Source organism: Notechis scutatus, chromosome 3 (assembly GCF_049901735.1).
Source record: "Notechis scutatus isolate UNSWTSFEM ecotype Mainland chromosome 3, rNotScu1.2, whole genome shotgun sequence".
Classification (NCBI taxonomy): domain Eukaryota; kingdom Metazoa; phylum Chordata; class Lepidosauria; order Squamata; family Elapidae; genus Notechis; species Notechis scutatus.
In genome coordinates, this window is record NC_142011.1 from 81,781,708 (window position 1) to 81,793,623 (window position 11,916).

The window sequence follows — 11,916 nt, forward strand, 5'->3', positions numbered from 1 at the left end:
GAAGTGGTTTGCCATCGCCTCCTTCCCAGGGCTGAAACAGAGTGACCACCCAAGATCCCCTAGCTCCATTTGAGGCAGTTTTTGCTCTCCCGGAGGCTCAAGGGAAGCCTCTGCAGCCCTGGGAGACGGGAAAAACGGGCCTTATGGAAATACCGGGCCCATTTTCAGCTTCCCGAGGCTCCAGGGGCTTCCCTTGAGTCCCCAGGAGGGCGAAAATGGCCTCCCCCGGGCTTCAGAGGACCTCCTGAGGCTGAAAATGGGCACTTCTGGTATTTCTGGAAGGCCCATTTTACAGCCTCCCGAGGCTGCAGAAGCTTCTCTCGAGCCTCCGGGAGGGTGAAAATGGCCTCAAATGGGCCGAAAATCAGCTGGGAGGCTTATGCATGCACAGTGCAGATAAGGGGACAGGGAGGGGGGGCTGCTGCACACACATGCGCAGGAGGAGGGGCACATTGCATTGTGGGTGCCGGCGCAAGCATGCGTGCTTTCGGCACACCACAAAAAAAAAGGTTCGCCATCACTGCCCTAGCTAGCTTGTACCTAAGGCAGGGCCATGACTCACAGTTTCATATTTTCTAGCCTGCTGTCTTAATCACTACACCTTTAGGATTATTAAAATCTTCTACAATGATTTGGTAGCACTTCTGTTGGAATTGGAAATGTCCTCATAGCAGTTATTTGGCACATATTTGCGATGTAAAATCATTTGATGCAGTACACCTGCAAAAAAAAAAAAAGTTAACCAGAGCTGTTGAAGACAAAGCTATAATCAAGATGAATGTATTTCAAGTTATACGATACATTTTGATTTCCTTTCTCAATAAAAGCAATTCCTTGTATTCTACCTGGTATCCTCCAAATGCATTAGATGAAGTTCATAGATATACTGACTTGGATCTGTTATGATTAAATGACTATCACATATCGCAAGTACATTTCCTCATAAACCACTAAAGTAGAAACAATTTCTTTTACTCCGTCCAACAGCCAATTTTTCCAACATTAGCTATCTCAGATTTATATATCAGAAAGTAGTGAGGGTTGTTTTGTTTTTTCATTTATTTGCTTTCAAGAAATCTGTCCATTTGGTATATTCCAGGTGGACAGCTTTTAGGGCTATTGGTCAAAAGGCAAAAACAGTTCTCACCGTACCATTTGGCATATATGTACATGACTATTCTTTTCTCCAGTGCTAAATAGTGATCTTCATCTATTGACACAATTTTATTACTCAAATAATCCTCTATATGTTTAAATTAGAGTCCTAATTTATAGCATTGTGTTGCCTTGAGATTCCAAGTGAGATAACTTATTAACTTTCATAAGTAAAACCTTTTGGTACTCTTCATTTGATGAGGATAATTGGAATTTCACTGTTGTCTAATTAACTTTAATGGAATCTATTCATAGCTCCAATATTGCTTCTACTGAAATAAAAAAAAAACCACCAGTGTGTTCAATGGGAACAGGATTGGGCCCCTGGTGTGCATATCAAAGGAAGCAGGCATCCTTACCTTAATATTTTCTGAATACATCCTTTTGATTGCTCTGAGGAGATAAGACACCTGATAAATATAATAGATGAAAGCCTATTATCTATACCATCTGTATTATAAGAGATAAACAATTTCTGCAGTATGTGTGTCTGTGTCTGTGTCTGTTTCTGTGTGTGTGTGTTTACACACACTACTGTACCCTTCTGGAAAAGTTGGCCTGGTTACTAAAGGACAAGTTTTTAAATATGATGCCAATGCAATTTTCAACAACACACATTTTAACAATATTTCTCATGCCTCAGCAGATTAGATATATCTGCAGAGCAAAATATAAATATAGTGCCAGGGTTTTATCTTATCCTTTCTCGGGTGCTATCTGTTAAGTAAGTTATTCAATATGGTTTTCTAAATAAACATGAATCTCTAAGGCTGAGTCCTTAGAATTTTTTAAAAGACAAGCAATTAATTGAACCTTTCTTTCTTTTTTTTTTCCTTTGCACCTGGAACATTTTGAATAAACATAATGCACTAGCTATCAACACATGTTAACTGGCTACATGTATTCACAGTGTACATTGTTCAATTTCACTTTTCCTCAGAAAACTCAGTGTTTCTCTTATAGGTAGTAGAAAAATATGTAGAATGTTCGGAGTGAGGATGTTAATATATGTTGGGATCTACTGTGGGTAGTTGATATAAGATTTATTATTATATACATATTTCCTATTTCTCAACTGCCCATCTCTCTCAGAGGAACCACTAAAATATTTTAAGTTTTTATTACTGGATGGTTCTTTTGAATAAAAGCCCGATCTAAAATAGTGGTTAAAAAACAATAGCAACAGCAGTAGCAAAGCTGAATCTAACTTACCACTCTCCAATTGTAGGTGCTGCTGGTTGTTGCTATGTTAAAACTTAACAGCACACACGCTCAACAGAACTCCTGAACCCAAGAAAGATAAGGGCTATTTTCTATCATTTTTAACTCACCCCAAGTGCTCTGTTCTTGATTCAAAATCACTCCAAATCTGCCACCAATGTGCCAAAAGATACTGAGGGGGGAAAATGACCTGATGTTTGCAATCATAGAACATCTTGATGCCTTCAAATACAAGTAACTCTTATGATGAGTTAGTATCATTTGTCGAATGACAAGAGCTCTAGGGCTGATTTCTTTCATGCAGTCTGTTGATTTCCTCACTATTTCCCATATTCTATTCCTAGAAGTTGCTTTGACTCATCTACCTGGCTGGCCTAAGAATATCTTAAATTTTTAAATTATTTTTTTAGGCCTCAATAGGTGGCAACATCTGGACAGCCATGTTTGGGCTTGCATGAGGCTAACAGCAAGAGGATAACAACACTTTCAATTTAATTTAGTATCATGAAAAGGAAGAGAATTGATAAAATAAATAAATGCTGAAATCTTGTTCCTGTTTCTTTATGTGTTATTTGACTAAATCTGTCTTTGATCACAATCCTATTGGAAGTTTGATAGGCAGAAAAGATCTTGGACATAAGCAATATGGAAAACTTTTTAATGCTTTTTTTAAAAATTAAAGACAATTAAATAAATTTACAAATTTTTCAAATACTGATTATACAGAGTTTATTCACTTTGTTATTAGTATCCTTCATAGAATATCTTTCATAACAATTAAGACCCCCAAAGACCAGCTTTGTTTAGAAACTTTTTCTCTCTACATACACTGTAGATATACATATATACATATACGTATACGTATACGTATACATACATATACATATACATACATAAATACATACATACATACATACATTATATGTATATATATATGTGTGTGTGTGTGTGTGTGTGTGTGTGTTTGTGTGTGTGTGTTTGTTTTCTTAAGTTTTCATGAGTACTTACATGCATGGTATTCAGCTTTGTTCGGGTATTTTTCCACGTCATTATAGTTGTGCTTTTAAAGTTGTAGCAACGTTTCGGCAGAATCTCATCTGCCATCATCAGGCTTCTGTATTGTGTTCGTCTGACTCATCTGCCATCATCAGGCTTCTGTATTGCGTTCGTCTGACTGTATTGTGTTCGTTCAACAAAAGCCTGATGATGGCAGATGAGATTCTGCCGAAATGTTGCTACAACTTTAAAAGCACAACTATAATGACGTGGGAAAATACCCGAACAAAGCTGAATACCATACATGTAAGTACCCACAAAAACTTAAGATATATATATGCAGATGAGATTCTGCTGAAACGTTGCTTCAGGAAGAGGCTGGTTCTCAACCTCTTCCCTGGTCCAACACCTCAAAGCCACAGGACATGAGATTGACCTTAAAAATACCAGAACTATCGCCAAAACTGAACACCACAGCAGCAGAATAATCAGAGAAGCCATAGAGATAGAAAAACGCCCACACAGCATGAATAAAAGAGATGACACCTCCCGCTTACCAGCCATTTGGAAACCCGCCTCATGAACAGACGAGTACCCAACATGATAAATGACACCAGACCCACACCCATGAGGGCCACACAAGATGCCACCACCACACTTCCACGTAAAAATCAGACTCACACCCACACAGAAGATGAGACACGACCACAGACCAGAAGCCGCACTGCAGCTGCATCACTACCCACTTCAAACTCCTCTGAACCATACATGAAGCGAACTGACCCCACCATGAAGATGTGGCACCACCACGAACTCAAGCCAAACGAACACAGACCCAGACCCCAAACTCAAAGCCATATTAAAAACCCAAAATGCTACATCACAGCCACCCGCTCAGGACATCACATCAGAAAACTCAAGAAATTACACCCCAAGAACTCAAGAAGTCACAACACAGCAAATGACCCAGGATATCACAGCACAAGACCAAGGATACCACAGCAATAAATCTCACAAGGTCATCACACAACCCATTACCCAAGCTGTTACTACACAGGAGGCTAATGGAAAAGAGATCAAAACACAAACGACCCAGGAGATTACAACGCAAGACCCAGGATACCACAACAAAAGAACTCACAAGCCCATCACACAACCCATTACCCAAGCCGTTAAAACACAAGAGGCTAACGACCCAGGAGATGACAGCACAAGATCCAGGATATCTCTACAACAAAAGGCCATTACACAGCCCATTATACCAACATCAACTCCATCAACCAATCAAGAGGCTGCAGCACAGCCAACCAGCCCAGCACACCATCCCCCACCACTTGTATATAGAGAGATGGCAGCTCCGGTCACACACTGCTTGCACTGGCACTAAGCCGAAAGCACCAGCCTGAAGATGGCGAGTGGGACCTCGCCAAACGTTGCCTAGATACTTTGAATCTTACGGGAGAAACCCGAATAACCAAAGATCCACATACAAATACCGAGAACCTCAGAAAACATATATATATATATATATATATATATATATATATATATATATATATATATATATATATATATATATATATATATATACATACACATACACACACACACACACACAAACACACCCAAATATCTCCAAACAATTTTTTAATTTCCATTGTAATTTTATTTAAACAAATGAATCTCAAAATCTAGATCTTTTCTTCAGATAAACCTTATATTTTCCAATCTTGATAGTTGTTTATATATTGGGTACTATTTTGTATGTAATTGTGCTACATTTTAGCATCTCTAAATTAATTCACATTAATCTAGTTACCCAAATTACATTTGAAAATTTATTTTAATGTGACAGCATGGCTAATTTATTCTTTTGTTACTCTGTTCCTCTGTCTCCAGGGCAATGCAACTGCATAGCTTCTCTGTTACCACAGTCTGAGGACTCCAGTACATTGCATTATTATTGTAAATCATCTAGATAGCATTTTAGTGTGTAGAATGCTTTAATTGGATGTGTGTTTGTGTGTGTGTGTGTGTGTGTTTGTGTGTGTGTGTGTGTGTGTGTTTATCTCTCTCTTCTCTCTCTCTTTTGTCCCCATAGCAATGTTTTGTGCTGTTTACTTTCCCCTTTTAACAAGGTATTTTGGAAAGACAAAACTATTCATGTGTTGTGCTTGAATAAGGCACATAAGAGGGACAGTCCATTAGCTATGTTCAAATTTTCTCAGTGAGAAGATTCAGAGGTGACTCTATTAGATGTGTAAGAATGCGAGAAAAGGGCTTGAACAGCTCTGCATCAGGGCTCCCAGGAATCAAATGGTTCTACTCACACTGAAACAAACATTTATTTGTTTGTTTGCTTGTTTTTTTGTTTGTTGAACATGTATTAGATAACACATATCAGTATAAACATGAAATGGGTATAAATAAAAGAGAACATTAGGACAGGGACAGTAGGCACGTTGGTGCGCTTATGCATGCCCCTTACAAACCTCTTAGGAATGGGGCAAGGTCAACAGTAGACAGCCTAAGGCAGGGACCGGTTCAGGTGAACCGAATGTTAAAGTTATATCTGGTTCGCCAAACCGGTATTTCAACCTGCCTCCCAGGCTGGCCTCGCCCAACCTGCCCTGCTCCTCCCAGGAGTCTCCACACGGTGCAGGTAAGTGCAGGGTCTGCATGAAAACTGGGAGGGGGGAAAATGGGCTTTCTGGAAGTCTGGAAACAGGCCTGTTTCCGGATTCCTGAGAGTCTCCAGAGCCTGGGAGAGGCTGTTTTTGCCCTCCAGAGGCCCGGGGGAGGCAAAAAATGGCCCTCCCAGAAGTACTGGAAGTTCAAAATTCAAAAACATTTTTATCCTCCCAAGGGTGCAGAGGCTTCCCCTGGGCCTCTGGGAAAACAGCCTCCCCCAGACTCTGGAGGCCCACCGGAAGCCAGAGTCCGGGGGAGGCTGTTTTCCCAGAGGCCCAGGGGAAGCCTCTGCACCCTTGGGAGAAAATGGCCTCCCCTGGGTTCCGGAGACCCACTGGAAACTGGAAACAGGAAGTTCTGATAGGCCACGCCTACCATGGCCACATTCACCCAGCAACCAGGCAGCAAACCGGTTGCTGGGATTTTTGAATCTCACCTTTTGGGGTTTGGGGAAGAAACCACAGAGTCAGGTAGTGCATTCCAAGCATTGACCACTCTGTTGCTGAAGTCATATTTCCTGCAATCAAGTTTGGTGCAGTTGCTTGTTATGGTTGAAGCTGAAGTAATCATTGACAGGTAGGACATTGCAATATATAATTTTATGTACTATGCTTAGGTCAGATTGCAGGCGGCGTAGTTCTAAATTGTCAAAGCCTAAAATTTCAAGTCTGGTGGCATAAGGTATTCTGCTGCAAGTAGAGGAGTGGAGGACTCTTCTTGTGAAATATATCTGGACTCTTTTGATTGTATTGATGTCAGATATGCAATGCGGGTTCCAGACAGATGAGCTGTATTCGAGAATTGGTCAAGTAAATGTTTTATATGCTCTAGTTAGTAGTACAATATTACCAGAGAAAAAGCTACAAAGGATTAGGTTAACAACTCTTAATGCCTTTTTGGCAGTATTGTTACAGTGGGCTCTAGCACTTTAACACCACATTAACACCACTAAAACATTAAAACATTAACACCGCTAAACTTCCATTCAGTACATAGAGTTCATGGATCAGAAGCAGACCTATGGCAACATGGTTGCCTTCTTATATAAGGGATCCTCAAATTAAAGAACTACCAAAGTGTTTCATGAATGAGGAATTGGAACTGGCCTGATAACAGTGAGGTGATTCACATTACTGTTGTTGTTTAAATTTACATTTATATTTATATGCTGCTTAGCTGCTTTTTGTACTAAGAAATCATATTCACCTTGCTTATTTCCCACATCTTGTGCAACAAAAGAGATGAACTTTATAGTCCATTTTCTTTTAAATTTTCTAATAAATGATTTAATACCCTCATTACTATTGGACAAATCTTTATATGAAGTTCTTGGGATTTTTAATCTCCAACTTAGAAAAAATATATTTTTAAAGCTATCCTATAGCTCTTCTTTCTGGTTATTACTCTCTTCTACTGTGTGGATTCCTTTGTTTGATACTCTTTGTTATGGACAATAGCCTCCTCTATCAGTTTTATTCAATCTGATGATTCTTCGTCCTCTCTCATAAGTTGCACCACTCTTTGTCCAATCCACCACCTTCTTCTACAAGCTTCTATTTGCTGAAGATATACACCACTTCATTTTCAGACAGGAACACAGACATTTTTAAAAAATATTTTATTTATAGTAACAAGGCAATCTTTAAAAAAAAAAGAAAAAATACAAATATAATCTAAAAGAACTTAGAATAAAATAGAATAGAGCTGGAAGGGAGGTTTTCTAGTCCAACCCCTTGCTCAAACAGAAGATCCTATACCATTTCAAATACATGGTTGTTCAGTCCTTTCTTAAAAATCTCCAGTGATGAAGCATCTACAAGCTGTTCCACTGGTTAATTGTCCTCACTATTAGGAAATTTCTCCTTAATTCCAGGTTGCTTCTCTCCTTGATTAGTTTCCATCCATTGTTTCTTGTCCTGCCCTCCGTGCTTTGGAAAATAAGTTGACCCAAACTTAGGAAGGAATTTCCAAGCTTGGAAGGAAAGAAAATATATATATTACCAGGGTAGATATTTGGTGATATCTTACAGTACGGTAATATTTTTTAGTGTTCAAATTATAGTAATATATTATAGTATAATTAAGGTAATAGGCCAATGACTATTGAACAGTATAAAATATAAGGTAGATTATTTTTTCAGTCAGAAACACAAAAATGCTAAAAGCACTCCTACCTACCTTGCTCTGAAAATTGTTTCAGAGGAACACTCTTTCATTTGCCTCTTTGCTAGTTCATCACCAAGAAAAGGCCACTTTCCCTTCCGACTGATCTGCTAGAGGCCTCTGAGTTAAGCTTTCACAATTTATTTATTTTTTCTGTTTGGTAACAGAACGTTTTATTAGAAATTTCCTTGGGTAATTGGGTTTGGATTTGATTGGTTCTAAACTTTATTTTATGATAGCCCTTGGCTTCTTTCAGATGTCATTTAAAACATAATCATGGCATTGGAAATGTTTTATACTGAGTTAGATGTTTCCATACAAAATATTTTTATTAAATATTTTACTCCATCTGACTAGCTTCTGCGTAAACATGCTGTGAGTGAAGCTCTAGAAAGGAGGAAGGAACATATAGAAAGAGATGAAAACTTCTGGAGAAACAAGGAAAAACTTCTTTTTCTTTTTTCTTTTTCCTCCTCCTCCTCCTCCTCCTCCTCCTCCTCCTCCTAATCCTCCTCCTCCTCCTCTTCTTCTTCTTCTTCTTCTTCTTCTTCTTCTTCTTCTTCTTCTTCTTCTTCTTCTTCTTCTTCTTCTTCTTCTTCTTCTTCTTCTTCTTCTTCTTCTTCTTCTTCTTCTTCTTCTTCTTCTTCTTCTTCTATCAGAATCATCAACATAACTTTTCAACAGTATTGCAGGCTAACTTTACTCACTGCCAGCAGTTCAATCCTGACCGGCTCACGGTTGACTTATCCTTCCATCCTTCCAAGGTCAGTAAAATGAGGACCCAGATTGTTGGGGACAATATGCTGACACTGTAAACCGCGTAGAGAGGGCTGTAAAGCACTGTGAGGTGGTATATAAGTCTAAGCGCTATTGGTATTGCTATTGCTATTGATATTACATAAAATAGGCGCTCCTTGCAAGGAGAGCTTGATCTCTCTGATTGCATCAGATGAGTCATGCTTGAAATACTTCCACAAAATACAGCAATAGGGCAGATATTGGACTGCCCAGATAACCTTGGATCGGGCTTTCCATCAACAGCTTCTCAATGATTCTGCATTTTCATTTACAAGTGAATGGATTTATTTTTGCTGCCCTGTGCAATAAAGGCAAGCAGCGTCATTGAGATGCCTCACCGTTGATGTCATAGTACCACGTAAGAAATACATAAGTAATCTGCTTTCTGCCTGTGTTCAGAAAAGTAGAATAAGTCAGCCAAGGCTTTAGGCATACGCTGACAGAGAGTACAAGGTTTTCATGAAGCAGTTACCAGTTGCCCCTTAAGCCATTTGATATTTGTCAGTAATGTGGCAACTTAAGAATTGGCCAACATTGAACTCTCAATTATTGAGGTTCACACTCTTCAAATAGTCAGTGACTTTACAGATTCCTTCGTACAAGCACACAATCCTAGCAATTTAGGTATACCGAACATTAAATGCCTGAAATCCAGAGAGAGTCTTGTTTTTTTCCAAGTAGCAGAATAAACCTTCAGGTACCCACAGTATCCAATTAGAAATCTGTATTGCTACAATAGAAACAAGTCTAAGTAGAATGTGTGTGTGTGTGTGTGTGTGTGTGTATCTTTTTCCGCCTTGCTTTCAGGATCTGAAATCTGCTTCTTTTGATGCATCTCCCTATCTCATCCGATTCCATTTGATTTTTTTCAAAGATTCTTTTAAGTAAAATAAAGAAATAGGAAGTTGGCATGCTATGTGAGAAACTGCCAGATTCTGACAGGGACTCCCTTTATAATAATACCTCTGGGCATCATATAAGCTTCAGCATTCTCAATAAATGAAAACTGTAAGGCAGCTATAATGCAATATATAGTTTGGACATATGGCCAAATGCTTCCTTATGAAAGGTAAGCCAGAGTAGTAGGATGTACTGGGAAAAAGAGGCACATCACAGATATCCAAAGGAGAAAATGTGTTATGTCAGTTGGATTCTGATGTCATCATGAGTGACATCATTGTAGCTTGCATAGTTTGTCTTCTGGTTCTTAGATTTTTGTTGTATGCTACCTTACTAACCTAACTGCATAGATATTATTATTACATTTTTATCCTGCCTTTATTATTTTTATAAGTAGCTCACGGCAGCAAACATACCTAATACTCCTTCCTCCTTCTAGTTCCCCAAAAAAAATAACCCTGTGAGGTAGGTTGAGCTGAGAGAGATTGACAGGCCCAAAGTCACCCAGTCAGTTTCTATGCCTAAGGCCTGACTAAAACTCACAATCTCCTACTTCCTAGCCCAGCAACTTAACCACTACACCAAATACGGTAGGTAAGTGAAATAGAACAGACTTTTTTGAGAGCTTTATGTTGTTACTTAGCTCTAAGCAATGCTATTAAAGTCTGTCCTAAAAAAGACCCCAAATTATGACAAAACAAGATTTCAGATTTGTGGGCTGCATAGCTGAAGAGCCAGTAGCAACTTCTTTTAACATATTTGACAACCTAAACACGAGTTTATTCTTATCAAGCTTCTTTATTTAATTACTGTGCTCCTGTTCTGTAGGAGTCGATTCAGTTGACAAAAGAACAGAAAAAAGCAGCCTTTAATTAAAAACACCACAATAAAGCCGACAAACTTAAAAACAGTGAATAAAAACATTGATATGATTGTTTTTTTTAAAAAACAGAAAAATAAAATAACGGACAGTGAAGCTAACTTTAAAGTAATGTAAAGATAACTGTTTGATGATGTCTTAGCATTCCTTATAAAGGGTCCTTAGTAACTTTCAGAGAACTATAGCCCTCAGAGCAGCCCTAGATGAATCACTATTAAACTGATCTAAGGCTATTGTTTAGCTATGTTCACAATCTGATTGAAATAGTCTGTGTTTCCCCATATGAAATTTAGTAATTCTGTTCAGTGACAGGCAATCCTTTTACTATGATTACTCTTGACATGAATAATCATCATCATACTTTCACACATCACACTTCCCGCCTTGTATACATATATACACATAGCATAATTTTTACTGTTCCAAACTTTCTTTAAAACCATCAGTAACTTACCCAGATATGGACTACTTCCAAGTGAGGCCTTGGCCATTAGTAGAAATGTACATTTGCAGTAACTATTGTTCATTTATTTTTGTCATGGAGCTATGTTTCATCTCTGCTTTCCATCTGGGTCTCTTGCTATGTGATGGATTCCTCTTTCAAAAACATTCTTTACTTCTTTCTTCACTTCTTTCTTTTCTTCTTTCTTTCTTTCTTTCTTTCTTTCTTTCTTTCTTTCTTTCTTTCTTTCTTTCTTTCTTTCTTTCTTTCTTTCTTTCCCTTCTTTTCTTTCTTGCCTGCCTGCCTGCCTTCCTCTCTTCTTTCTTTCTTTCTTTCTTTCTTTCTTTCTTTCTTTCTTTCTTTCTTTCTTTCTTTCTTTCTTTCTTTCTTTCTTTCTTTCTTTCTTTCCAGTATTCTAAGACAAATTTTGCACAGTATTCCAGTATTCAGAACTATATAAATATCCCTCTTTGAGGCTCAGCTATCTATCAAAAACAAAAATTGTACTTAATTTTTATTTATTTAGGAGAATAAAGTCTTGTCTTCTGGAATCAGGGTTAGGGAAATGGGGGTGGGGGTGGGGTTTTATATCCTGGCTTTTAGAACTTAGTTAAAAGTACTTTAAGGCTCCATTGCAGCTTTCGTATCTACACTGTCTCGAAATGTAAAG

At 38.3% G+C, this 11,916-nt stretch overlaps 1 long non-coding RNA gene across 1 annotated transcript; it reads right to left on the bottom strand.

The window, feature by feature from the left end:
• Window positions 1–646: 646 nt before the first annotated feature.
• On the bottom strand, window positions 647–11,422 carry LOC148131256 (uncharacterized). The gene is made up of 3 exons (XR_015748342.1): window positions 11,259–11,422; window positions 1,515–1,565; window positions 647–720 (listed from the first exon to the last, which is right to left on the bottom strand). It is a non-coding gene; the product is annotated as an uncharacterized LOC148131256 (long non-coding RNA).
• Window positions 11,423–11,916: the final 494 nt, after the last annotated feature.